The following is a 26,393-nucleotide window of genomic DNA, read 5'->3' on the forward strand; positions in this document are numbered from 1 at the left end:
TATGTCCAGCTCTAGATATCTTCTGTATTTTGCACAGAATTCTTTTGTTTGAATGCAATTCTTTTGTGTGAACGCCTGTCTTCCATACTAGGCTGTAAGCTCTCCCAGGACAGGCTGTGGCTGATTTCCACCTGTATAGTAGGGGCTCAATAAATATTTATTGAATGAGCAATTCAGGTGCCCCATGGGCTAAATTGTGATCCCTGAAGGTTAACTCTATTTGGCACTGAGTGTGAAATGACATGATTACCGCAAAGTGGGCCGTTAGGGCCTTAATGGGCATCCACTTCACACAAGCTTCATCTGTCTTATTTTCTCCCCTAACCAAACCTTGAGATTCCTTGGGGATAGGCGTAATCGCCTGGGTGGAACCCAGAGGAGATGAGTGATAAGAACTTGGTTCCGTGAGTGTGGACTTGTAGTTTCTGAGAACTCTGTACATAAAGGAAGTGCTTCTGTCCTCTCCTTGCCTGGCTCTCAGCATAACTTCTGATAGCTCCCCTGTTCCTGGTTCACTTCTGGGTGGATGAGAGATCAGATTCCTTTGGAGGGGGTGGCCATGGTGTCACAGGGTGTCACTGCTAGATGCCTGTAGAGCTTGGGTTCTGAGGAGCAATCCTTGGACTGGGACTTCCCCCAAGAGGATGAGCAACTGTAGGAGAGAGAGTGGGAGCTTAGAGCAGACCTAAGAGCCTCTAGTACAAGGACTTTGGGAATTATATAGCCCTCCCTGAGCCTGCAGAATACAACATATCAGGGACAGCAGTGTTGGGTAGAGAAGAGCCCAGAGCTACTCTAGGCTCAAAGTCCCCTCAGTTTGCAAACCAATTTGGTTCCCCTGGGCTCTGTGGGATTGACCTTAAGATTGCTGCCCACCCCTGGTAGTAGCAGGTCTCAGGTGAGCCAGAGCTCCACTGAGTAGACAAAGCTCAGGAAGGCTTGGGGGAGCCTCAGGAAGCCGGCGTGTGGAGCCTGCTTTAGTCTGCTGCCTCTGGCTCCACACCCATTGCCATGGAAACCCGAGAGCAGGGTAGGCAGAAGTCAGTGACAACAGGGTTGGGACTCAGTGACCTGTCCTCAGTGGTGCTCTGCGGTGAAGCCTGTGCCCTCGGAAGATTAGCACTGCCCCTGTCGGAGCAGATTCTCACTATCGCAGGCTTTCCCAGAGTCCGATTCCTCCGTCTCCTCTGGGCCCGAGCAGTTCGCTTTGAGCTAAGTGACCTTCTTGCCCTGAAACTGCAGTAAGCTAATGGAGACTTCCACGTCATAGACCTTGCTTTTCTGGGATGAAATTGCTATTTCTGTTTCAGAGAGACTAAGCAAAGGCTGGAATTGCACAGCTATCTTTCTGATACTGCAGAACAGTTTACAGAATACCCTCACGCGCGTTAATTGATTCAGCCTGCACGCAAGCCTGTATCTGGCACTTAGCAGACGTTGAAAAGCTTGGTGTGTGGATGAACGTGGGGATTTGTTATGCCGACTTTGCAGATGCAGGGACGGAGCCTCAGCAGTGGGTTGACATGCCTGAAACCCAAAGCTCCAGTCAGTCAGTGTATAGCCTGGTCTTGAAATCAGGCTCATTTCAGGTCCACGTTTGGTTCGCACCTGTTACGTGTCAGGCACTTGCCAGTGTTGAAGAAACATGTTTCGTGGTCTCGAGGAGCTTATATGTGTGCCAGCGAGTTAGACACATAAGCAGATCATTTCAACCCAACGTGATAAGTGCTGTGATAGAGACCTCCGTGCGATGCTATGTGGGCACAGAGGAGGGGCACCAGGTCCGTTCTGATCAGGCCAGGAAAGGCTTCCTGAAGAAGGGACTTCTCAGTGGAGTTTTGAAGGCTTAGTACAGGTTGGCCAAGAGTACAGAGAACATTTCAGGCTGAGAGGTTGGCCCCAGTAGTGGCACAGAGGTGGGAGTGAACATTGTATGTTTCTAGGATCGCTGGGATGTAGTTACCAAGGGGGGGTGTGGCAGGAACAATGACGGGAGAGGTAGGCAGGGATCAGATCACCGATGATGTGAACTTAGCCTCGTTTACCGTTAGTTCCCAAACACTGCTGAATCATTCAGATTGCCTAGGGGGCTTTCAAAATGTACAGATGCCGCAGCCACACACCTCGTGATTTTCTTGAGAATCACCTCTGGTGGCAACAGGAAGCCATGGAAAGATTCGTAGCAGGGGAGGCACCTAGGTTGCCATATTGGGTCATTCTGGTGGCAGTCCGCATGGCAGCAGGGGGATGTGACTGGAGGCGGAGAGGCCATTTAGGAAGCTGTTGACTTTGTCTAACTGAGCTCGCATGGTGGTCTGAAGAAGGCAGCTGTGGTGGGGATGGCGGGTAAGAGGCAGACAGCAAGAGACGTCAAAGCAGGGCAGGTGGATGAGGGAAAGAGAAATGTCTAGGAGAATCCTGCAGGTTTCTGGCCTGGCTTCCTGGGTAGAGAACAGTATTTCTGAGCAAGATCAGGGATGAAGGACAGTTGGTAAATGCAGCTTGGTACCTGCTGAACTTGAGGGCTTGTGGGGCATGCAGACCCGAGGGTGGCCATTTTGCCCCTGAACTTGGGATAGTTTGGGTCAGAAATTCAGGTCTGGGCCCCCCTGTGTGGGGGTTTAAAGTCACCTGACTAGCAGGCTCTCTCAGGGAGAGTGTGTAGAGGGGGCTTTCAGTTACTCTCCCCCTTCCCACCTTTATGAACCATCCGCTGGGCAAGCAGGAGCAGCTTTTTCTCCCCCTAATGCGTGAGAGCGGCAAGGTGGGATAGTGAAAATGACATGAAAGGTGGAGACTGCCCACATGGGGTCAAACCCTTCCTCTGCCCATCACCACTCTGCAACCCTGAGTGGCTGCCACGCTTCTCTCAGCCTCCAGGGCCGCAGCTTTAAAACCTGGAGAGTCATAGCATCTGCTTGGCCGGGCCATTGAGATGGTCCAGTGACAGCACGTATGCCAAAAGTCCCACATCGAGGGCCACAGGAACATTGAGGGGTCCCCCTTGAAACGTGGACCAATATGTAGGAATTATAGGGAGGCTGGTTTTGGCCCCCCAGTGTAAGGAAAGACTGGGTAACGCTTTGAGCCGCTGGTTGATGGGCAGAGCTTTGGGACACGGGAGGCTCCTGGGCTCTGGAGGTCTTTAAGCAGAAGCGGGGTTTCTGAACTTCTGCTGAGCGTTTTGTTGCCTGGGGTGGGAGTGGGCCTGGATGGCCTCTGAGCTCCCTTCTATGGAGCAGATATCAGGGGTTATGGACTGCAGGAGTTAGGAGAACATGTCTTTACCCTTTTCCTGAGAACTTTCACGCTAGATAGATTTATTCTTAAATTGTAAAAATAACACAGATACAGGGTTCTTTCTTTTCCTTTACACTCTCTTAAAGCTGCGGGCATCTTGGTTCTTAAGTAGAGTCTTAGTTCCTATATTCCTCCTAAACGGGGAAGGAGTCCCTGGGTGGTGCAAACGGTCAACACACTGAGCTGCTAACCAAAAAGGTTGGACGTTCGAGGCCACTTAGAGATGCCTCAGAAGAAAGGCCTGGTGATCTGCTGCCGAGAAATCAGCCGTTGAAAACCCTGTGGAGCGTGGTTCTGCTCTGACAACACGTGGGTCACCAGGAATTGGAATCGACTCAGCAGGAACTGGTCCTGGTAATAACTGGGCAAACTGCCTCTGGGTCTTCGTGCATCGGGCCTTGGCGGACGTTTTCTAAACGGTCTTTAGTGAGGATTCAGTGGGGAGCCTGTTGCCACGATGGTGAACCGTGGATTACTGTAAAAGGATCGATTTTTATTATTCTCAAGCAGAAACGATAATATCAACAGCTAACAAAATATTGCCAAGTAGAGGTCTTGATTGCGTATGGGGTAATGAGTGGGCAAGGATCATTGCAAATCAGCATGCTAATTATTTATATGCAAATGAGTGTTGTCAGAGACCTTGGAGACAGTTTGTTCTCTGAACTGGGTTAAACATCCCCTCATGTTTACAGCCTCATTTGCTGAGAAACCTGTTGTCATTGGTTTCTAACAGACAGAAAGAGGAAAGGTAGAATATGCTGGCCCAGGACTGGATTATCACACGTTCCGAAATGGTCTGCATCGTGTTCTATTTGTCTGTACTTATTTCATTGCCAGTCACTGGTGTAACGCACCTTTGCTGAACGAGGCCTCATTTTCTTCCTGACTTTCTGTACATAGAAATTATTTTTGTAAATGGAAGATCTCCACCCATGCTGTTTTATGGGGAATTATCCTGATGGTAGTACACTTTCTGGCTTTTAAAAGCATCACCAAAAGCATTGTCCCAAATGATGGCAATTTTGTACGAAGCTGGGGAAGAGAAGTTTCCGCAAATATTCTGGCTGGGAGAAAGTTACCGTAAGCCGTATAGAGGTGACCAATTGTGAAAGCAAAAAATAGAAGACAATGCACTCCGTCGTATTGGTGGGTGGGACCGAAGGTCATCATTTTCCTGATGCTCCTGCAGGCCCTTTAGGGTCTTTACAAGGCCCCCGGGTCAGCTCTGGATGCTTGCTTTTCATCGCGCTGTAGCTATGGTGAAGGATGGTGGGTGGAAACTTCTGCTGATACTTTGAGAAAGGGAAACTGTTTAAATATCCTTGCCTCCTGTCTCCCTTCCTCCTTGTCGGCATCCACAGGAAATGATGGCCTGAGAGAGTGGGCGTGTTGTGGCTGTGGGGGCCTGGACTCTGAATTCTGGCCCAAAGGGGCAGGGTGGGGCAGCAGTAGGGGTGGGGACCCCTGAGCTTCTCTCTTAATGAAGCAAGTTGTTAAACTTTGGCCTGACCTCGGGCAGAGGCTGAGAAGCTCAATATCCAGGCCCTTCTCGAAGAACCTTGGAGTTTTTGTCCTCTTTCAACCCCATGAAAAAAACGAAACCCGTTGCCTGCCGTCAAGTCGATTATGACTCAAAGCAACCCTCTAGGACAGAGTAGAACTGCCCCGTAGAGTTTCCAAGGAGCGCCTAGAGGATTCGAACTCCTGACTTTTTGGTTAGCAGCTGTAGCTCTTAACCACTATGCAACCAGTGTTTCCCTCAATCCCATAGATCTCTCTTTATGCCTGTAAATTTCTTCCTACGTCTGACTCGCTGCCTGCACTTTTTCTAACAGCCCGACTTTAGCGGGGGCAATATAGTACGCTGTAGGAGCCAAGGTGGTGCAGTCGCTAAGTGCTTGGCTGCTAAGCAAAAAAAAAAAAAAAAGGTTTGAACTCACCGGCCTCTCCATGGGAGAAAGATGGGGCAGTCCGCTTCTGTAAAGATTACAGCCTTAGAAACACTATAGGGGGGAGGGGCAGTTCTACTCTGTCCTGTAGGGTCACTGTGAGTCAGAGTCTACTCCACCACCTTGGGGTTATAGTATGCTGCAGAGACCCCTGCCTGGGGGCTGAGAGCCTTGGGTTTTAGTCAGTGCTCTGCCACTTATTGGCTATGGAACCTCAGGCAAGGGATCCAGTCTTCCAGGGCCTCAGTTTTGCCATATGGAAATGAGGATCAAGGAGGTAAAGATGCACAGCCCATCGGTCAGTTGTGAGTTCTGCAGCAGAGAAAAGAGCTCGGTGGCCTTTAGTGCTGAGTTTGTTTGACTTGAGAACAATAAATACAGCCCAGGAAGACCTTGAACCAAACTGATGGAAAGCCCACAAGTCACAATCAAGCTTGTCTGCCAGAGCCCAGAGTGTGGAAGGCAGCCTGTGCGCTGCGGGGCCTTTGAGCAGTTGCGGACCTAGCGTGATGCAGGCTGCAGAGGGTGAGCAGGTGCAATAGAGGACATACCAGCACTCACCAGAGGGCTGCTGTGTTCCTGGGACTCTGAGGGAGCTGATAGCCCCCGGTGATGCACAGGCCCCCAGCCAGGCGGGACCTCCCATCCTTTGCCAGGATCTCCCAGGGCTCATTGCGGGGGCTGTGGCAAGATGAAGTGCCTCTTCTGAGTGGCCCACCCTGTTGGACCCGCTGGTGGGGGACAGAAGAGCTAAGGGCTGCCAGGGGACTTTAAATGTTAACTGAAAAAATAGCCCGTGTTTCTAAAAAAAAAAAAAAAAAAAGATGAAACAGCCTTCGTTACAGCTTAGCACAGGCAGGCCGAGGATTTCAGAGCAGGTTCACAAACCGGAGAATAACCGGATAGCTGATTGATAAGTGCTGCTGGGCTCTTTTTGCATGCCATCCCACTCCGAAATCCTGATCGTGCAATGCCAGTTTGCAGCTGAGTGACAAGCACACTACATTAACCGCCTGTGTTTATTTCCTTCATAGTTGAGCTACGAACAGGAGTACTTCTGTCTCTTGGCTTGTTGACATAGAGGCTTCATCTTGAAACCAGAAAGACTTTAATATAAGTAAATTATGTCTCTAACAAATAAAGCTTGTTTTCATTGTTGTGACCCAGCCGGCCAAGATTTATACATTAATTATTCAACCGATGCATCTTAGACATCCTAGCTCAAATACACACTGCTGCTCGGGAAATAATTGTTCCACCCCAGCTCACTTTTGGTTGCCTGCAAGGAATAAAGGCTATGAACTGTAAATGGGTAAACTCCATCTTTCCATGTGGAGAGGTCAGCGAAACTCCTTCCTGGTGAACATACAAAGGAGAGGGGACTAATTATGACCGGGATTCAGGTGAGTGACTTCTCAGGCATTTTAGCGCTCATGCTGTGGCATAGTTGTAAGGCCACCAGGACGGAATTGCAAAACACAGCCTACTTATCCTTTCCCTGATAATGGCTAGATAGGATTGTGTTTTTCTGTTCTGCAGTTTGTGCCAGGCCTCTCTTTAATCATTAAAAGGAATGTTATTTTCAGCAGTGCTTCCTCAATAACAGTGTTTGACTGAAAGCCTACAGAATGGCAGCTTTGCCCAGAGAGCGGCTTCAGTGTCCTGGTGTGTGATTTGAGGCCATCAAAGCTGTTAATTATGGAGCGTAGAGTTCCGTACCAGTTTTATTGAAAGTTTTGTTTAAGTTGCTGTTACATCTGACTAATGTAGCCAGCCACATCCAGCTCCATCAGTGACAGCATAAAATTGTTCAACACCACTTCACAGGCATCAAGTGCTTTGGCTTTGGTATAATTTGATGACCGTGTCTTTTTGTGCAACTTTATTACTATCATTTCAACATCCTAGGCATGCCACAGAAACCAAGGTAGCGGGCATTTTCAATTAGAATTTGTGGCTAAATTTTCCCTGCCTCTAAACCCCTCAAAAAACCAAACTTGTTGCCGTGGAGTTGATTTTGACTCCTGGTGACCCCGTGTGTTGCAGAGTAGAACTGAGGTCCATGGGGTTATCCTGGCTGTAGTCTTTGGGGAAGGAGATCACCAGGCTTTTCTTCTGCAGCACCTCTGGGTGGGTTCAAACCGCCAGCCGCTTGGTTAGTAGCCCAGCGCAAACTCTTTGTGCCACCTAGGGGCCTTCGCGCATGCCGTTCCCTAGTCCTGGAATACGCTTGAAATCTTGGTTGAAAGGCCTTTTCATAGAGACTGTCCTTCCTACCCCAGGTATCCTTGATCACTGTACCCATTTGTTTCCTTCATAACATTTATCACAGTTTAAAATTGTACCTGTATTTTTTTTCTTATTTTCTCCCCCGCCAGACCAAAAGCTCCACAAGGGCAGGAACTGTGTCTGTTTTATTCAGCCATATATCCCCTTGCTCGGCCAAGGAAGTAGGCACTCTAAATATTCTAATGAACAGATGAGGCAATGTGGTGGAATTACGGGGCGGGGCCCTATACGCTGAGGATTTCCAAATTAATCTCGTGGTTGCATTTCCACCTGATACCCCACGGGGATCATATATGCCATCACCCCATGCAAGACTCTTGGCTCTCATTCTCCCCTCTTCCTCTTCAACTCAGCACCTGGTCTTGCCACCGTGCCATCCCAGATGTCTCTTGGATCTGTCCTCTCCTGTCCACCTCCGCTGACATGGCTTGGTTTAGGTCCTTGTCGTCTCTCAGCCAGGCAGGGAAACCATCTACTGCAACTGCTTCCTCATGGTCTCGCTGCCTGGCTTGGCTTATTCCCTACAGACCCCAAACTGCAAACGCTGCTCTCTCTCCCCGTATCCAGAAGTCAGTAAGGACTGGCAATTTGCAGAAGTAGCTGGAACCTGACCAAGAGGTATTCAAAGATTGTAGACATAAGATTTCTTCACGATTAATTTCCTTTTTGTTTTTCTGCTACGGATCCAACGGAATAAGCTATTAAAGTGCTTTGGGTTTCTGAATGAAAGCACAGAGCCGTGCCAACAGGAACAACATAAAGGTTTCCTTTATGTTCTTCTAGCATCTATCTGTGATGGATGATGTGAACATGATTCTTTACTTAAAGATGGAATCCGAAGTCTCATAAAATCCCAGACTGTCAGAGCTGGACAAAGGCCGTCTGGGTCCTGTGTCTGAGGCCCAGAGAAGGGAAGGGCCTTATTTCAGGTCACAGAGGGAGCTAGCTAGCTACCGAATTAGGACTTGGACCCGAGTCCCTACGCTCCTCAAGGTATCATTAGGCTTCATTTGCAGGTATTATTAAAGCCTTTGGCAGCTGAGGCCACTGCGGCATGGCTTCCTTCCTTCATCTGACCATATTTCTGCTCTCTTGTGCCTGAGCGCTAATCAGTGAGATTAGGAAGAAACTCTGACCTTAATCAGTTGACATATATCCTAGTGGTGATTTTCAAATGGGGCACTTTGGAGCACCTGGAGTTTCTTGGCGCAGCCCTAGGGGCCTCTGTGTGTGTGGTGGGTTGATGTATTATGTCCTCCAGAAGACACATTGAAGTCCTAACCCCTGGTACCTGTGAACGTGACCTTGTTTGGAAGTAGGGTCTCTGAAGATGTTATCAGTTAACATGAAATCGTGTTAGGGTGGACCCTAATCCAGTATAAGTGATGTCCTTCTAAGAAGAGAAGAGACGCAGACACTGGTGATACACACGGGAGAAGGCTATGTGACCATGGAGGCAGAGATCAGATTGATGTGTCTACAAGCCAAGGAACATCAAACCAAACTAAACCCTTTGCCGTCGAGTTGATTCCAACTCCAAGTGACCCTATAGCACAGAGTAGAACTGCCCCATCGGGTTTCCAAGGAGCCTTGGTGGATTCGAACTGCCGACCTTTTGGTTAGGAGCGGAGCTCTTGACCAGTGTGCAACCACGCCTCCCCAAAACCCAAGAAGCTAAGAAAAAGTCATGGAACAGATCTTCCCTAGAGCCTTCAGAGAGAACATGGTCCTTCCTACACCCTGGTTTAGGACTTCTTGCCCCCAAAACTGTGAGAGAAGAAATATCTGTTGTTTTCAGCCACCTAGTTTGTGGTACTTTTTACAGCAGCCATGGGAAACTAATGCAGTGTATATCAACCAGTGGGACGCCAAATAAGCAGGCCCTGGGCTGGCAGCCCCCATCCAGCCAGACAGCTTCATTTTCATCTGTTTTATATGGGCTTCCGCTGACATTTGATTTAAATAAGTGATTTGGTGTTAAAAAAGTTTTGAATGTTACCGTGCCTAAGGAATGCATTTGGTGGTTTGCTCCTCAAGTCGAATACTCCAATTAAACAATATTCCTGAGGTTTTTCCGTTTGTTTTTGTTTTTACCTTTCTCTCTGCAATGATAAAAATCCAGGCTTACTTATGAGGGCATGGCAATTTGAATATAGATTGTATCTAGTTGGTGCAACAGTGCCTGAGGCTGGGGTCTTATGGGTTCCTGGCTAAATGTTAGCCTGGGTGGCTCAGGTCCGCCTAAGGGGTCCTCCCTCTCAGGCCAAGGAGTACATGGGTTGCTTGGTGGAAGGTGCGTTGTCATTGGGAAACTAGTATCTCTACTCCAGCTTACTTGAAATCTGCATTTTAGGTCTTCGATGCTGACCGTTGGTGAGCAAGGTGAAATAGATGATTTCCGAGGCCCAGACATTGTGGTGGAGTAGGTAAAGACTGTGTGACTATCCCTGGAGCAGGGCAGTTGGCGTTGAAAATTGATGACATTTGTTATTTTGAAGAGTCACAGTGGTAACCGCCCAGTTTCTGGCATGCAAATTGGTGGTGGGAGGAATGTAGAGGCTTTGAAGGAGGGACAAATGGTACCTCCCACCTACTGTTTTCCTACAGTGTCCAGAGACGGCTGGCAATCAGTTGATACTTCTCCTTGACCCGAGGAAAGGTAGGGCCTCCCCTAACTAGGGTGGGCCTGGGGCAAGGGCGCCAATGGAAGCTCACTGCCAACTCTCCCTTCTCTCCATCCTGCTGGCTCTGCCCCTTACCACGAGGACCTTTCCACACATGCCTGTGGACACCAGTCTTACTCCCCAAAATATGAACCCCAGTCCAGAGCATCAGCATTACCCGCGAGCCCGTTGAAGCAGGGTCTGGATGTTCGTAAGATTCCCAGATGATTCACATGCCTGTTAAAGTTTGAGAAGGAGTGCTGTAGCCCCCATGTTCAAGCCCCAGCACCGCCTGCTGGTGGGGTAACAGCTGCCCCGTGGCCACCCCTCAGTCACCCAGTAGGCCTAGGGTTGTGCACACCTGTGGTTTGGTCCATGCTGAGGAAGGCAGAACTAGGACACAGGCTTGGGGCATATGGGCAGGGCATTTCAGGGTCCTGGTATTGTGTGAGCAGGCTAGAAGAAGGAAGCATGGGCTTTGAGTGGGTGGGTCTCCTTGGCCCCGTAGACTTCTTGCCCTATGGGGAGGGGCGTGGCTGGAGGGCCAGAGTAAGGCCCTCTAAAGTTGGGGCCTAGGGCAGGCACCTGGTTGCCTGGGTCTAAGAGTGATATCGTTGCAAGTTGTCCTAAATGTCCATGGGGATGGAGGTGGTGAGGGAGCCGTTCATAGCTCCTTGAGGTCCTGGTAGCTGCCAGCATCTTGGTGGCTCTATAGGGTGTGGGGAAGTAGTGGGGATGGGGTCATTACTGCTTTAAGCGGGGACCAAAGTGAACTGTGACTGAGCAAACTCTTTAGTGTCTAGGAGGACACTTGCCGACTTCTCTGGAGAAAGTATAGACCGATTGTCAGCCTCCAGCAGGAGACAGGTGGGTGGTGGTGTGGAGGGCTTTGAACCACATCCTCCGGACTGAGGATACAGGCAGTTGCCCTTGATGAAGTAAGAGCGGTGGCTGGTGTGGCAGGGTGGGGTTTCCTGTGGACTGGTGACGCCATTGGGTGTCCAGTGTCAGCTGGATGATGCCATGGTTGTGGGGCAGAAGCAGGCTGGACGTGTAGCCTAGCGAATTGCTGTCCCGGTGATCACACCTCAACTTCTGCGTCTGTAAAAGTGGGTCTGATGGTCCTTGCCCTGCCTAGCTTGCAGTGATGTTGGGTGGTGCTAGTAAGATGATGGATATGAAAGTGTTTTGCAAACTGTCGAGTGGGCTGCCCTTGAAGAAACTGGTGGGTCCCCCATTTGCCACCTTTCCTCTGTGGGCGGGCCTTCAGTGACCCCTGAGTTTTAGTTTTAGGTTGTCCTTAGCATCGCAGATTTCCCAGTGCAGCGATGTACAAGGCGAAGCCATCTCTGTCCCCTGCCCGACGCCCTCCAGCCCCTTCCATGCAGATAGACTGCTGTGATGCTCATTTCTGAGTTCCATGGGTGGGGGTGGGGGGTTCTACATTGGCCAAAAATTCTAAAGAGACAAATAATTGCCTCTGGAAGAGAAGTCTTCTCTCTTCCAAAGTCCGTATTTGCCCGTTTAAATTGATGAGTGTTTATGTTTTGGCCAGCACCTGCAATATTCCACTGAGCGGTAATTATTCCTTTGGTGTTGCAGGAGTTTGCTGTGAGAAGGGAGAGGAATCTAAGAGAGTGAATCCATCTGGTACCTATGCTGAAGCGCTCTTGAGGCCACTGGTATGAACATGCTAATGTTAGGTTTCCATCTACTGGTATCCTTTGGGTATTGACATACAGTGAGCTAGTGCCCTGTGGCACGGAGCCCAAGGCTGAATCCCAGTCCGTTACATGGCACAGTGGATGGGTGATTTTCTTGGCAGAGCTCAGTGGGAAGATGGCCCCCACGTTCCAGACCAGCTCCTGGCTGCCCCATCATGCTCAGGGGTAGGTACCAAAGATGAGTGGCTGAAAGAATAATGTCTCCTAGCGCCGGAGGCATCAAGATCTCAGTTTGGCAGGATAATGGAATTCCTGCCCTCTCATTCCCCACACACCTGTAGGTGACTCCTAGAATTCATCCCATACCTTAAGTAGTAAGTGCCCCGGAAGAGCTCCTGCCGCCTTCCTCCTTACATTAAGGCCTGGGGGAAGCTGGGATGGCCCAGCATCTGATTTGGGTTCCAGAACCCATCTGGAGGTCCTTGTGATTGGTTGGGGCCCTGCCACACATTCTAGCCTTGGCAGGCCTTTCCCTGGGGTGCTGGGTTCTGTCTATCTAGATAATGACTGAGGTCCAATCCGGTAAAACCTATAGACACACAGTGCTGCCACCTGCCTGATTATTACTATTGCCACCTGCCTGGTGATTCCTATTGCCTCCTGCCTGATGATTAGTGTTGCTGCTTCCTCTGTGGCTTTCCTAAGGGATTGCCACCTGAAATAGCCAGCTTGCGTTTGTCCTGTTTCTCTGATCTTTGTCACTTGGACTGCCATTCACCCCCTTTGGGTATAACTCTGTGGCCCTCCAAATTCTGAGTCTACTTGGTCTGGGCTTATTGCCCTTTTCCTGCTTACCTGGCGTTGAGTCTTGGGACCACCAACCCCCCACTTGAACTGTAAAGCCTTTGCTAAAAATAGAGGAAGTAGTCCACCTTATTGCATAGTCCACTCACACCTGCATGGGAAGCTGGGACATCTCAGAGTGCCCTTGGGGTGAAGTCACACTTTGTGCCTCCCCTGCCAGGAAGCCTTAAGGTCAGGAGCCACAAGGGATTTGCCAGGCTCCTGTAAGATAAAATGCTGTGTGCTGCCAAACAGCCAACTGTCCAGATTTGTTAGCAAAAGCTGGCTGCTCTAACTTTTTGAGAATTTTCTCTTCCCTCAGTAGTCCACTGGGAAATAAGAGTCTCCAGGGTGAATTGTCATTGGGAGGAATTTGGAGCTGCCGTACATCATTGATACGTGGCTGAGGAGAAGCCAGCAAAAGGATTACCACCATTTCCCCAAAAGCTGATCATTTTCCAAATACCTTCCACCTTCCTCACAGCACATTGTGGTCATTAAAGAAACACTGTCATTTATCTTTTTTTTTTTCATTTATTTTGTTGTTGTTGAGAATATACGCAGCAGAACATACACCAATTCAACAGTTTCTACACGTACCATTTAGTGACACTGATTACATTCTTTGAGTTGTGCAACCATTCTCACCCTCCTTTTCTGAGTTGTTCCTTCCCCATTAACGTAAATTTACTGTCCCCTAAGGTTCCTGTCTAATCTTTCAAGTTACTGTTGACAGTGTGATCCCATATAGGTAGTTCTCTGCACATTCTTTGCAAAGACCTGGAATTAGAAAACCAAAAGGGAAAACCGTTTTTGGTATTTCTCAAGCTGAAAGAACTGAAGAAAAAATTCAAGCCTCAAGTTACTATATTAAAGGACTCTATGGGCAAAATGGAAACCCTGGTGGTGTAGTGGTTCAGAGCTACGGCTGCTAACCAAAAGGTAGGAAGTTCGAATCTACCAGGCGCTCCTTGGAAACCATATGGGGCAGTTCTACTCTGTCCTATAGGGTCGCTATGAGTCGGAATTGGCTCAACAGCAATGGGTACGTATGGGTAAAATGTTGTGTCATCTGCATAAGGCAAGTTGTTAATGAGTCTTCCTCCAATGCTGATGCCCCATTCTTCATATAGTCCAGCTTCTTGGATTATTTGCTCAGCATATACAGATCGAATAGGTATGGTGAAAGGATACAACCCCGACACACACTTTTCCTGACTTTAAACCACTCAGTATCCCCTCGGTCTGAGGACTTGAAGCACTTACTGATGAAGATCAAAGACCACAGCCTTCAGTATAGATTACACTTGAACATAAAGAAAACACAAATCCTCACAACTGGACCAATAAACAACATCATGATAAATGGAGAAAAGATTGAAGTTGTCAAGGATTTCATTTTACTCAACACCCATGGAAGCAGCAGTCAAGAAATCAAAGGACACGTTGCATTGGAGAAATCTGCTACAAAAGGCCTCTTTAAAGTATTGAAAACAAAGATGTCACCTCAAGGACTAAGGTGAGCCTGACTGGAGCCATGGTGTTTTCAGTTGCCTCATTTGCATGTGAAAACTCAACAATGAATAAGGAATACTCTTCTCTGAAAGTTTGGTAGAACTCTGCAGTGAAGCCTTCTGGGCCAGGGCTTTTTTTTATTGGGAGTTTTTTGATTACATTTTCAATCTCTTCTTTTGTTATGGGTCTATTTAGTTGTTCTACCTCTGTTTGTGTTAGTTTAGGTAGGTGGTGTGTGTCTAGGAATTCATCTATTTCTTCTAGGTTTTCAAATTTGTTTGAGCATAGTTTTTCATAGTAATCTGATATGATTCTTTTAATTTCAGTTGGGTCTGTTGTAATATCGCCCATCTGATTTCTTATTCAGGTTATTTGCTTCCTCTCCTGTTTTTCTTTTGTCAGTGTGGCCAGTGGTTTATCAATTTTGTTGATTTTTTCAAAAAACCAGCTTTGGTCTTGTTAATTCTTTCAGTTGTTTTTCTGTTTTCTATTTCATTTAGTTCAGCTCTAATTTTTATTATTTGTTTTCTTCTGGTGCCTGTGGGTTTCTTTTGTTGCTCTCTTTCTATTTGTTCAAGTTGTAGGGATAATTCTTTGATTTTGGCCCTTTCTTCTTTTTGGATGTGTGCATTTATTGATTTGAATTGGCGTATGAGCACCGCTTTTGCTGTGTCCCAAATGTTCTGATAGGAAGTGTTTTCATTCTCATCGGATTCTATGAATTTCTTTATTCCCTCCTTAATGTCTTCTATAATCCAGTCTTTTTTGAGCAGGGTATTGTTCAGTTTCCAAGTGTTTGATTTTTTTTCCTGTTATTGGTTTCTACTTTTATGGCCTTATGGTCAGAGAAGATGCTTTGTAATATTTCAATGTTTTGGATTCTGCTAAGGCTTGCTTTATGACCTAATATGTTGTCTATTCTAGAGAATGTTCCACGTGCACTAGAAAAGAAAGTATACTTGGTTGGTCTTGGGTGGAGTGTTCTGTATATGTCTACAAGGTTAGGTTGGTTGATTGTGGCATTTAGATCTTCCGTGTCTTTATAGAGCCTCTTTCTGGATGTCCTGTCTTTTACCTAAAGTGGTTTGTTGAAGCCTCCTACTATTATTGTGGAGCTGTCTATTTCATTTTTCAGTGCTGATAGAGTTTGTTTTATGTATCTTGCAGCCCTGTCATTGGGTGCATAAATATTTAATATGGTTATATCTTCTTGGTATATTGTCCCTTTAATCATCATATAGTGTCCTTCCTTATCCTTTCTGATGGATTTAACTTTAAAGTCTATTTTGTCAGAAATTAATATTGCCACTCCTGCTCTTTTTTGATTGTTGTTTGCTTCATATATTTTTTTACATCCTTTGAGTTTTAGTTTGTGTCTCTAAGTCTAAGGTGTGTCTCTTGTAGGCAGCATATAGATGGATCTTGTTTTTTTAATCCATTCTGCCACTCTCTGTCTCTTTATTGGTGCATTTAGTCCATTTACTTTCAGGGTAATTATGGAGAGGTGTGAATTTAGTGCTATCATTTTGATGTCTTTTTTTGTGTGTTGACAGTTTCTTTTTCCCACTTGATTTTATGTGCTGAGTAGATTTCCTTTATATATTGTCCTTTCGTCCTATTTGTTGTTGTTGATTTTGTTTCTGCTGAGTCTGTATTTTTCCCTTGTATTTAATTTTGATGTGTAGGATAGTTTGTCTCCTTTGTGGTTACCTTATTATTTACCCGTATTTTTCTGAATTTAAACCTAACTTTTATTTCTTTGTATCGCCGTATCTTCCTCTCAGTATGGAAGGTGTGTGATTACATTTCTTAGTCCCGTTTTATTATTTAATGTTGTCTTCTTTTATATAATAACATCGACGTTACCCTGTGTTGGGCTTTTTTTTTTTTTTAATCTTGCTTTGTTTTTTTGCATTTCCCTGTCTGGGTTGACTTCTGGTTGCCCTGCCCAGCGTTCTAGTCTTGGGTTAATACCTGATATTATTGATTTTCTAACCAAAGAACTCCCTTTAGTATTTCTTGTAGTTTTGGTTTGCTTTTTACGAATTCCCTCAACTCGTGTTTATCTGGAAATGTCTTAATTTCACCTTCATTATTTAAGAGACAGTTTTGATGGATATGTGATTCTTGGCAGGTAATTTTTTTGCTTCAATTTTTTAAATATGTCATCCCATTGCCTTCTTGCCTACATGGTTTCTGCCGAGTAGTGCGAGCTTATTCTTATTGGCTCTCCTTTGTAGGTGACTTTTCTCTTATCCCTCGCTGCTCTTATAATTGTCTCTTTATCTTTGGTTTTGGCAAGCTTGATTATAATATGTCTTGGGACTTTCTTTTAAGATCTACTTTATGTGGCGTTCGATGATCATCTTGGATAGATATCTTCTCATCTTTCACAATATCAGGGAAGTTTTCTGCGAACAAATCCTCAACAATTTTCTCTGTATTTTCTGTCATCCCTCCCTGTTCTGGTACTCCAGTCACTCGTAGGTTATTTCTCTCGATAGAGTCTCACATGATTCTTAAGTTTTCTTCATTTTTTTAAATTCTTTTTTCTGATTTTTCTTCAAATATATTAGTGTCAAGTGATTTATCTTCGAGTTCAGAAATTCTAGCTTCTGCTTGCTCAATTCTGCTCCTCTGACTTGCTATTGAGTTATCTAATTTTGTAATTTTATTGTTAAACTTCTGAATTTGTGATTGCCGTCTGTCTGTGGATTTTTCCAGCTTATTAAACTTTTCATTATGTTCCTGAATAATCTTTCTGATTTCTTCAGCTGCTTTATCTGTGTGTTCCTTGGCTTGTTCTGCATATTGTCTCATTTCCTTCCTGATGTCTTGAAGGGTTCTGTATATTAAACTTTTGTATTCTGCATCTGGTAATTCCAGGAATGCACTTTCATCTAGAAGATCACTGGATTCTTTGTTTTGAGAGCCTATTGAGGTGATCATGCCCTGTTTCTTTATGCAACTTGATATTGACTCTTTTCTCTAAGCCATCAATAAATTATTGTATTAGTTTATGCTTGCTTACTGTGTCGTAGCTTCTTGCTTTGTTTTGTTTTGGTATACCCCTGTGGGTTGCTTGAGTGAGCTAGCTTGATTTTTTTTCACCTTTGGAGCTCTGATGTCCTCTCTCCAGCTGGCTAGAGCTGTTATCAGGTATATCAGTCTAGGAGTCCATTCATTTATCTTGTATGAATTCAGCTCAGGTTTCCAGGTAGGTGGTCATCAAGTGTGTGGTATAGGCTTTGTCCTACAGTCTTAGAGGGGCTGGGGTGATTGGCGTATATACTGGTATCTGATTGCAGCAGGGGGTCATGCTCTGAACAAGGCAGGGGGCTGAGAACTGACTCCCAAGTGTATCTGAGGAAAGCATGTCCCTGTTCCCTAGAGTGTGCAGGTGCGTGGGTTCTGCAGATGGACCATGGGCACCCAGAGTTTTTGGTTGTAAGGACTGGGAGGTACCAGTTATCTTTGGACCCCTGTTGTGGGTGGCTGTGTGACCTGAGTGGAGCTACCAGTCCTTAGGTCTCCGATGTGGGTAGGTGAGGACCTTGTTTTATAGGCAAGGCAATGTCAAGCATCAAACACCCACCTCTCCATTGCACCACTGAAATGGTTGGAGTCTGCCAACAAGGGCCTATTCTCCCAAAAAAGGCCCACAAAGGTCCATGCAGAAAGGAAAGGTGCTCAAAGTCCATGGACGGTTTATGCCTGGAGAGGAGCCGCTTCTGTCCTGAGCTCCCTCGGTTAGTAGTGGAGCTAGCAAATTGACTTTTCCCCCAAATGCAAATTTTTTCCTTCACCAAGGCTGGGAGGACGGCTCTAGGTGCTCACCAGGGTCTATCTCAGGCCCAGGGATTCTGCCGCTGAAGCTGGCTTGGGGGTGGGGCGGGGGCGCGGTAAAATATCCTCAAGTCCTTAGCTTTTGCCGAGAACGCCCTTCTCCTCAGGTCCCGGAGGTGTGAGCGGGCTGTGTGGCTGCTGCTTCTCCCCGAGGAAACTGTGTTCTCCCTAGGTCCCGGAGGTGTGAGCGGGCTGTGTGGCTGCTGCTTCTCCCCGAGGAACCTGCGTTCTCCCCAGGTCCCGGAGGTGTGAGCGGGCTGTGCGGCTGCTGCTTCTCCCCGAGGAAACTGCGGCCAATCGCCAGGACCAGCCCGCTGCCGCCGCTCCGGGAACGGTGCCTGAGGGCTCCCCGTGATTCAGGTCCAGTAACTCCTCTCCGCTTCTGAACGGTCTCTTCCTTCCCCTGCCCCTCAGTTTGTTGTCTAAGCTTGCCTTTGATGCTCAGGGCTCCCAGGTTGTCACAAATATACTTGTTTCACTTGTTTTTTTAGGGTCTTTGTTGTAAAGAGGGCTCAACGGAAGCGTCTGTCTATTCTGCCACCTGGGCTCTGCCTCCTCGATTCTCTTTCATATCTCAAAAGTGATTGATTCAAGATACAAGCTAATCTTGTAGATTGAGTCGTGCCTCATTAACATAACTGCCTCTGACCCTGCCTCGTTAACATCATAGAGGTAAGATTTCTAGCACATAGGCAAATCCCATCAGATGACAGAATGGTGGAACAATCACACAATACTGTGAATTAAGGCCTAGCCAAGTTGGCACACATTTTTTGGGGACACAATCCAATCCATAACAGGTCCATGAAGACGGCAACGTGGCACTGGGCAGAGACAATTGCAGGATCATGGGGGCCTTGAGTGAAGTGTTGTGAGGAATTCTTTTACCAAAGTGGTCAGTCAACCACAATGTATTAGTTGAGCCTCTACTGTTTCTCCTAATTGAGTGTCTATTGTGCCAGACACATTGGTTGGCACAACGTCTATTGACTCAGATCCCTGAGATGTCAATTTAGAGCTTGCATGGAAGACCCTCACCTTCATGTTGGGAAATGTTCACTGCCTTGAGGAGAGCGCTGAAGGGCGGGCATCCTCCAGAAGGGGGTGAGGGTCCAACTAGAGAGGGCCTCTATCCCTGTTGTTCTTTGGGAGTGGAGGGCTCCTGAGTGTTCTCTGCCTCAGACTTACTGGAGACAAGGCCATCGAATGTTAGTGCTCATTTGGGGGACCCTTCACTGTACGAATGGGGAGAGTGAGCCTGAGGGAGGAGAAAGCACTTCCCCAGGCCACACAGCAAGCTGGTGACACAGCCAGGCCTAGCACTCAGATCTCCTGACAATAGCTGTGGAAGAGAAGAAAGGAGAAGAGAAGGCATAAAGGTTGTTTGATGAAGAGAAGATGTCTGAATTCCTCTTGCATGTTGTTTATGGGCCATTTGATGAGTTGTCGGCCCAAAGTTAGGAAGCATCCTCTCTCTCTCTCTTTTTTTACATCTAGACAGAAAGGAGAGAAAAATAAGAGTCTAGAAAATAAGGAGAAATGAAATAGAAAACATTATTTATAAGAGCCCCTTACCGCTGAATCACAAAATTGAAAATGATTGGTATAAATGGCTTTCATTGAATAAGGGCAAAGTAGCTCTCGTATGGACTTTTCTATTGGCAAAAAAGCCACTGTGCTTGGTCCAAGCACTTTGGCCAAAGAACATTTGCCCTTGTTAAAACAAAGGCGTGCTTGGCTTGCTGTAGGACCAGATTTCCTTATTTCTCCCCTGTATTTGCCCTGGAACGTGGCCATCTCCCCTGAGCATGCTAATTGAATTGATCTCTAAGACCATGGCGTATATGTTCACTTGTTTTAACTTGACTCTGATACCTTCCTCCGTTAAACTTTAAATGAAGTTGTAATTATTTTTAAAAATATAAATTACAAAGTGTGCTGGCAATTCATAATTACTTTGCAATGCATCAGGATGAGCCAGTAAAGGTGGTCCTCTTTTCTTTTCCCCTTTGCGTTCTGTATTGCTGCCTTGTGTCTGTGTTTCTCATTTAGGACTTGTTAGTGTAAATCTCCCTCATACATCATTGGAAGTGTTAGGATTTCTAGGGGAGGAATGTCATCTGCCTTGGGCTCTCTAAGAGAGAGTGGATGATGTCGGGTTTTCTACCTCTCATTGCTACTGTCCTTAGTGGAAAGGCATTTCTCTAATAAGCTATCATATTTGGAAAAGCAGGGTTCTGCCAGCGCTGTATATTATACCAATGTGGGGCGTTTTCCTGCACTTTCTGTGGCATCCCCAGGCTCCTCCCCAGGCTCAGCCTCGTGGCAATGCATCTTTCGTGGCCAGGAGGAGGCAGTTAACCTCTGCTCTGCTCCTTTCCTTTGGAGCCCAGCACGTAAAGAGCCTTTTCTTTTATACTCTCTCAGAGATCCGCAAACAGTATTTTTAATGGATTATTATTAATGGATGTTTGCAGCTGTTTCTTCTCATTTTGAGTCGTGCCACATCAGAAAATGAAGGTCCAGAGGGCTTGATTCCATCCATGTCATTAAGGTTGACTCTATTTTGAGGAGGCGGCTCTTCCCCAGTCATCTTTTGAGTGCCTTGCAACCTCGGGGGCTCATCTTCCAGCATTACATCAGACAATGTTCCGCTGCTATTTATAAGGTTTTCACTGGCTAATGCTTTTTAGAATTAGACTGCCAGGCCCTTCTTCCTGGTCTGTCTTAGTCTGGAAGCTCAGCTGAAACCTGTCCTCCATGGGTGACCCTGCTGGTATCTCAATACCAGTGGCATAGCTTCCAGCATCACAGCAACACGCAAGCCCCCACAGTACGACAAACTGACAGATACGAGGGAGTCTCGTTTACTAGCTCTATTTTCTTTCTCTGCTATTCCTCTAAGAATGTCAGACTAAATTACATCAGACGCTTCTGTCTTGATAAGATATGATACCTCTGCTCCATCCTCTCTCACCATTCAGCTTGTCCTCCTGTCTTGAACAGGAAGGAGCTTCGTTTGGTATGATTTGTGTTTGAAGAAGCCATATTGACTACTGTTTATCACTCGGGTTTTCCCTAGGTACTCATAAAATGACTGCCTTAATAACTGTCCTCACAGCTTACCAGATATTGAAATTAAATTTGTGACTTTAATTCCCTGAGTTCTCTGAGGACTTTTTTTTTTTTTATGAAAAATGGAACAAGGCGGTTTCATGACTCATCACCACTCTTACCGTAATAGAGCAGTGTGAAAAAGAAGAACAAATCTGCAGGGAAACCAATTTCAGTTTTTGCCTTCCAAATGATTAGTATAAAAATTAGCAAATAAAATTATTTTTGAAATATGAAAAGACATCCTGTTAAAACTATTTATTGCACTCATACATATTTTTAAGTGTCATGCAGATGCCTAGAAAATGTTAATCCATTAGTTTATAGTCCTTATTTTATGCTGGCAACTGGAAATTGAGTCTTTTTATATTCGGATTGTTGCACAGTTGAAAAACAGCTCAATAATGGCACTTTTGAAAAGGTTATTTTCTAAGTACTGTCGGTGGGACATATGCTAAGGTACTCTTTCAGGTTGCTGAGGCAACCCGCTTGCAATTGCTGTTCATATGTCCAGCTTCCCAATAATGCACTGACCTGAGACCTTCACCGAATGCAGTACAGGTGCACTGTAGGTGGATTGTAGGTGGGCTATACCTACCTCTCAGTCTTTGGAAATGACTGGCAAGAGATCAATGAACGTTTGATAGCAGTCAGTAGAATGCCTTGAAAGAGACGGATGCATAGAGCATTCACTGAACAACACCAAGAGCTTTGGTGGGGTTTAGGTTTCTAAAGTTGCCTAGCCAAGAGTCTGTGTATTACGGAAGCTAAGAATGTGTGGGCCAGCCAACTATCCATCAGTCATGGTAGAGGAGTAATCAGTTTTCCATCGCCTGAAGCAGTTTGGATCCAGCGAGCAACATGCTGATGCTGCAGTCCCTTTCCTTGATGTTTCATTGGAAAGTGGTAAGGCGTCTTTCCTTTCTGAGCGGGTACCTCCATCCCCTTTCCAATGGTTTTGTCTAGAGGCAAACGATGTTTAAGAGCGCTTTTGTCATGTGCTCTTTTCCATAGGTGTGGCAGATACTCTGGAAGCCATATCATGATGTCTTTTGCTTTAGGTGCGTGTCATGACTATAATGCATAGGTCTTCAACTTGTTACTGTGAATATTTTTATTTCAAAGCCTGCCATCCAACGCCGTGCAGCAACCAAATGAGCAATGAGAAGATACCACACTATGTCATCCCTGACTGGGATGATATTTAATATGAGAGAACATGCATTAGTTACCTACCAACTTGACAGGAATGGGTTCCAAATCTGATGCGCCATGGCCTCACTCCTCACCAATGTGTTCCTGGAAGGGGGAGCCCATGGTGAGCTTCTTTGCGTTTGTTAGTGGGAGGGAAGCCTTGGGATTCAGGGGAAAGTATCTGGATGGCCTTTTAAGAAGACATTCTATTTTCAGTGGAGTAGAAAAGCCTGCACTTGAGCCTGTGGCATGTTCTTTTCTCTGGATGAACACAGTGACTGTCTTGCTCACATTTTTCTGATATTTATTCTGCATATCAGCCGCGTGAGACCCTCCCACTCTCCTGAATGAATTTCCAGGCATTACCTGCATGCTGTGTTCCTGCGGAGGGGTGGCAGTAACCTCTGCAAAGATACACCGGAGCTTCTCTGGAGAAAGCGTAAGCGCAGTGAAGTGTGTGTGGCTGTACAATTTAATGGCTCTACAGGTAATTTTTTTTTGAAGGCAGGATCTGGCATTTAATCAAATTGAGAGTCATTATGTAAATTTAATCACCTTGCAACACGCTAGTAATTTTATTGTCTCCTTTTCCTTTGTAAGTGCTTAGATACAAGTTGAGCCTGGAATTCCAGAGGTAGAGCACTGCTGATTGGAGGCGTGTTGGGGAAAATGTATTGTGCAAATGAGATAGAGCCTCTTTCTTGCTCTTGATTGTGTCCTTGTATGTATACAGATATCCAACAAAGGGTTTTTAGAGTAAAGTGTGCCTGTTTAAGACTTTTTTTTTTGAATGGACTGTATGAAATCTGTTTGTGTCAATTGGAAAACTTTTATACCGAGTGAGATGTGGTTCGAACTCACCCTAACCCATGGGTCTTCACACCAGTGTAACCCCTTTGGGCTTGGCCTCTGGTCACTGGAATGCTATTTGATGTTGGATTACTTATGCTGTAAAGTCTACTTAAAATTGGACATAGTATTTCCATTTGTCAACAGCAATTTTTTTAAATTGAACTTTAGATAAAGGTTTACAGAACAAAGTAGTTTCTCATCAAACAATTAGTACACACATTGTTATATGATATTGGTTAACAACCTCACAACATGTCAACACTCTCCCTTCTTAACCCTGGGTTCCCTATTACCAGCTTTCCTGTTCCCTCCTACTTTCCAGTCCCTGCCTCAGGGCTGGTGCGCCCCTTTCGTCTTGTTTTGTTCCATGGTCATGTTCAATCTTTGGCTGAAGAGTGAACCTCATGACCTCATTACTGAGCTGGAAGGGTGTCTAGGGGCCATACTCTCAGGGTTTCTCCAGCCTCTGTCAGGCCAGCAAGTCTAGTCTTTCTTTTTGAGTTAGAATTTTGTTCTACATTTTTCTCTAGCCCTGTCCGGGACCCTCTATTGTGATCCCTGTCAGAGCAGTCAGTGGTGGTAGCCAGGCACCATCTGGTTGTACTGGACTCAGTCTGGTGCAGGCCGTGGTAGATGTGGTCCATTAGTCCTTTGGACTAATCTTTCCCTTGTGTCTTTAGTTTTCTTCATTCTCCCTTGCTTCCGAAGGGGTTAGACCAGTGGAGTGTCTTAAATGGCCACTTACAGGCTTTTAAGACCCCAGACACTACTCACCAAAGTAAAATGTAGAACATTTTCTTTATAAACTATGTTACGCCAATTGAGCTAGATGTTCCCCACGACCAATAATTTGGTCCATGGGGGAATTTTGATGTGTCTGTAGAGCTTCCATGACCTTGCCTTGTACAAGTTGTGCTGCCTTCCCCAGTACTGTCTTACTCTTCACCAAAGCTACCACATATCTATCGTCTATTTAGTGTTTTTCCATCCCTACCCCTCCCCTCCCTCATAACCATCAAAGATTGTTTCTTTTTGTGTGTGAACCTTTTCATGAGTTTCTATAGTTGTGGTCTCATACAATATTTGTCCTTTCATGATTGCCCTATTTTACTCAGCATAATGCCCTCGAGATTCATCCATATTATAAGATGCTTCACAGATTCATCTTTGTTCTTTATTGCTGGGTAATACTCCCTTGTGTGTATGTATCACCGTTTGTTTATCCATTCATCTGTTGGTGGACATCTAGGTTGTTTCCATCTTTTTGCTATTGTGAACAGTGCTGCAGTGAACATGAATGTGCATATGTCTATTCATGTGATGACTCATTTCTCTAGGGTATATTCCTAGGAGTGGGATTGTTAAATCATATGGTATTTATATTTCTAGCTTTTTAAGGAAGTGCCATATCGATTTCCAAAGTGGTTGTACCATTTTGCATTCCCACCGGCAGTGCATAAGAGCTCCAATCACCCTGCAGCCTCTTGAACATTTATTATTTTCTGTTTCTTTGTTTTTTTTTTATTCATGCCAGTAATGGCGGGGTGACATAGTATCTCATTGTGGTTTTGATTTGCATTTCTCTAATGGGTAGTGATCCAGAGCATTTCCTCATGTGTCTGTTAGCCACTTGAATGTCTTCTTTGGTGAAGTGTCTGTTCATTTCCTTTGCCCATTTTTTAATTGGATTTTTGTCTTTTTGTTGTAGAAGTGTTGGATTTTCTTGTAGATTTAGAGATTACAACTTTGTCAGATTTGTAATAGCCAAAATTTTTTTCCCAGTCTGTAGGTTCTCTTTATACTCTTTTAGTGAAGACTTTTGATGAGTATAAGTGTTTAATTTTTGGAAGATTCCAGTTACCTAGCTTATCTTCTGGAGTTTGTTTGTTTGTATGGTTTGTATCCTTTTAATGCCATGTATTAGGGCCTCTAGTGTTGATCCTAATTTTTTCTTCTATGATCTTTATAGTTTTATATTTAGGTCTTTGATCCATTTTGAGTTAGTTTTTGTGTATGGTGTGAGGTATAGGTCCTGTTTCATTTTTTTGCAGATGGACATCCAGTTTTGCCAGCACCATTTGTTAAAAAGACAGTCTTTTCCTCATTTTATGGACTTTGGGCCCTTGTCAAAGGTCAAGTGACCTTGGCTTCACTAAGGATGACATTCAGGTAGCTAACAGATACATGAGGAAATTCTTACGACCATTAACCATTAGAGAAATTCAAAACTACAATGAGATTCCATCTCACTCCAACAAGGCTGGCATTAATCAAAAAAACACAAAATCATAAGTGTTGGAGAGGTTGTGGAGAGACTGGAACACTTATACATTGCTGGTGGGAATGTAAAATGGCATTGGAATAGAATTGGAAATAGATTTGGCAGTTCCTTAAAAAGCTAGAAATAGAACTATCATACGATCCAGCAATCCTGCTCCTTGGAATATATCCTAGAGAAATAAGAGCCTTTACACGAACAGATATATGCACACCCATGTTCATTGCAGCAGTGTTTACAATAGCAAAAAGATGAAAGCAACCAAAGTGCCCATCAACGGATGAATGGATAAATTATGGTATATTCACACAATGGAATACTATACATCAATAAAGAACAATGATGAATCCGGGAAACATTTCGTAACATGGAAGAATCTGGAAGACATCATGCTGAGTGAAATTAGTCAGTTGCAAAAGGACAAATATTGTATGAGCCCACTATTATAAGAACTCAAGAAATAGTTTAAACACAGAAGAAAATATTCTCTGATGGTTACGAGAGTGGGGTGGGAGGGAGGAAGAGGAGTATTCACTAATTAGATAGTAGATAGGAACTACTTTAGGTGAAGGGAAAGATAGCACATAATACAGGGGAGGTCAGCACAACTGGACTAAACCAAAAGCAAAGAAGTTTCCTGAATAAACTGAACGCTTCAAAGGCCAGCGTAGCAGGGGCGGGGGTTTGGGGACCATGGTTTTGGGGGACATCTGGGTCAACTGGCATAATAAAATCTATTAAGAAATCATTCTGTGTTCCACTTTGGAAAATGGTGTCTGGGGTCTTAAACACTAGCAAGTGGCCATCTAAGATGCATCAGTTGGTCTCGACCCACCTGGAGCAGAAGAGAATGAAGAACACCAAAGACTCAAGATAATTATGA

The 26,393-nt window shown here is 45.4% G+C and overlaps 1 protein-coding gene across 32 annotated transcripts in view; it reads left to right on the forward strand.

Annotated features, from left to right (window-relative positions):
- The window catches only part of LOC126069572 (heat shock transcription factor, X-linked member 3-like), a 187,885-nt gene extending 161,699 nt beyond the window's left edge, over nt 1-26,186 (forward strand). For 25 of the 32 annotated variants that reach the window (XR_007515970.1, XR_007515948.1, XR_007515945.1 and 22 more), the window contains 2 exons: nt 11,807-14,230; nt 18,180-26,186. The gene's annotated coding sequence lies outside the window, so the exon portion shown is untranslated. The remainder of the gene's footprint in view (nt 1-11,806; nt 14,231-18,179) is intronic. The other 7 variants (XR_007515954.1, XR_007515952.1, XR_007515946.1 and 4 more) reach the window with 7 other exon arrangements.
- Nucleotides 26,187-26,393: the final 207 nt, after the last annotated feature.

This window comes from Elephas maximus, chromosome X (genome assembly GCF_024166365.1).
Source record: "Elephas maximus indicus isolate mEleMax1 chromosome X, mEleMax1 primary haplotype, whole genome shotgun sequence".
NCBI classification, from domain to species: Eukaryota; Metazoa; Chordata; class Mammalia; order Proboscidea; family Elephantidae; genus Elephas; species Elephas maximus.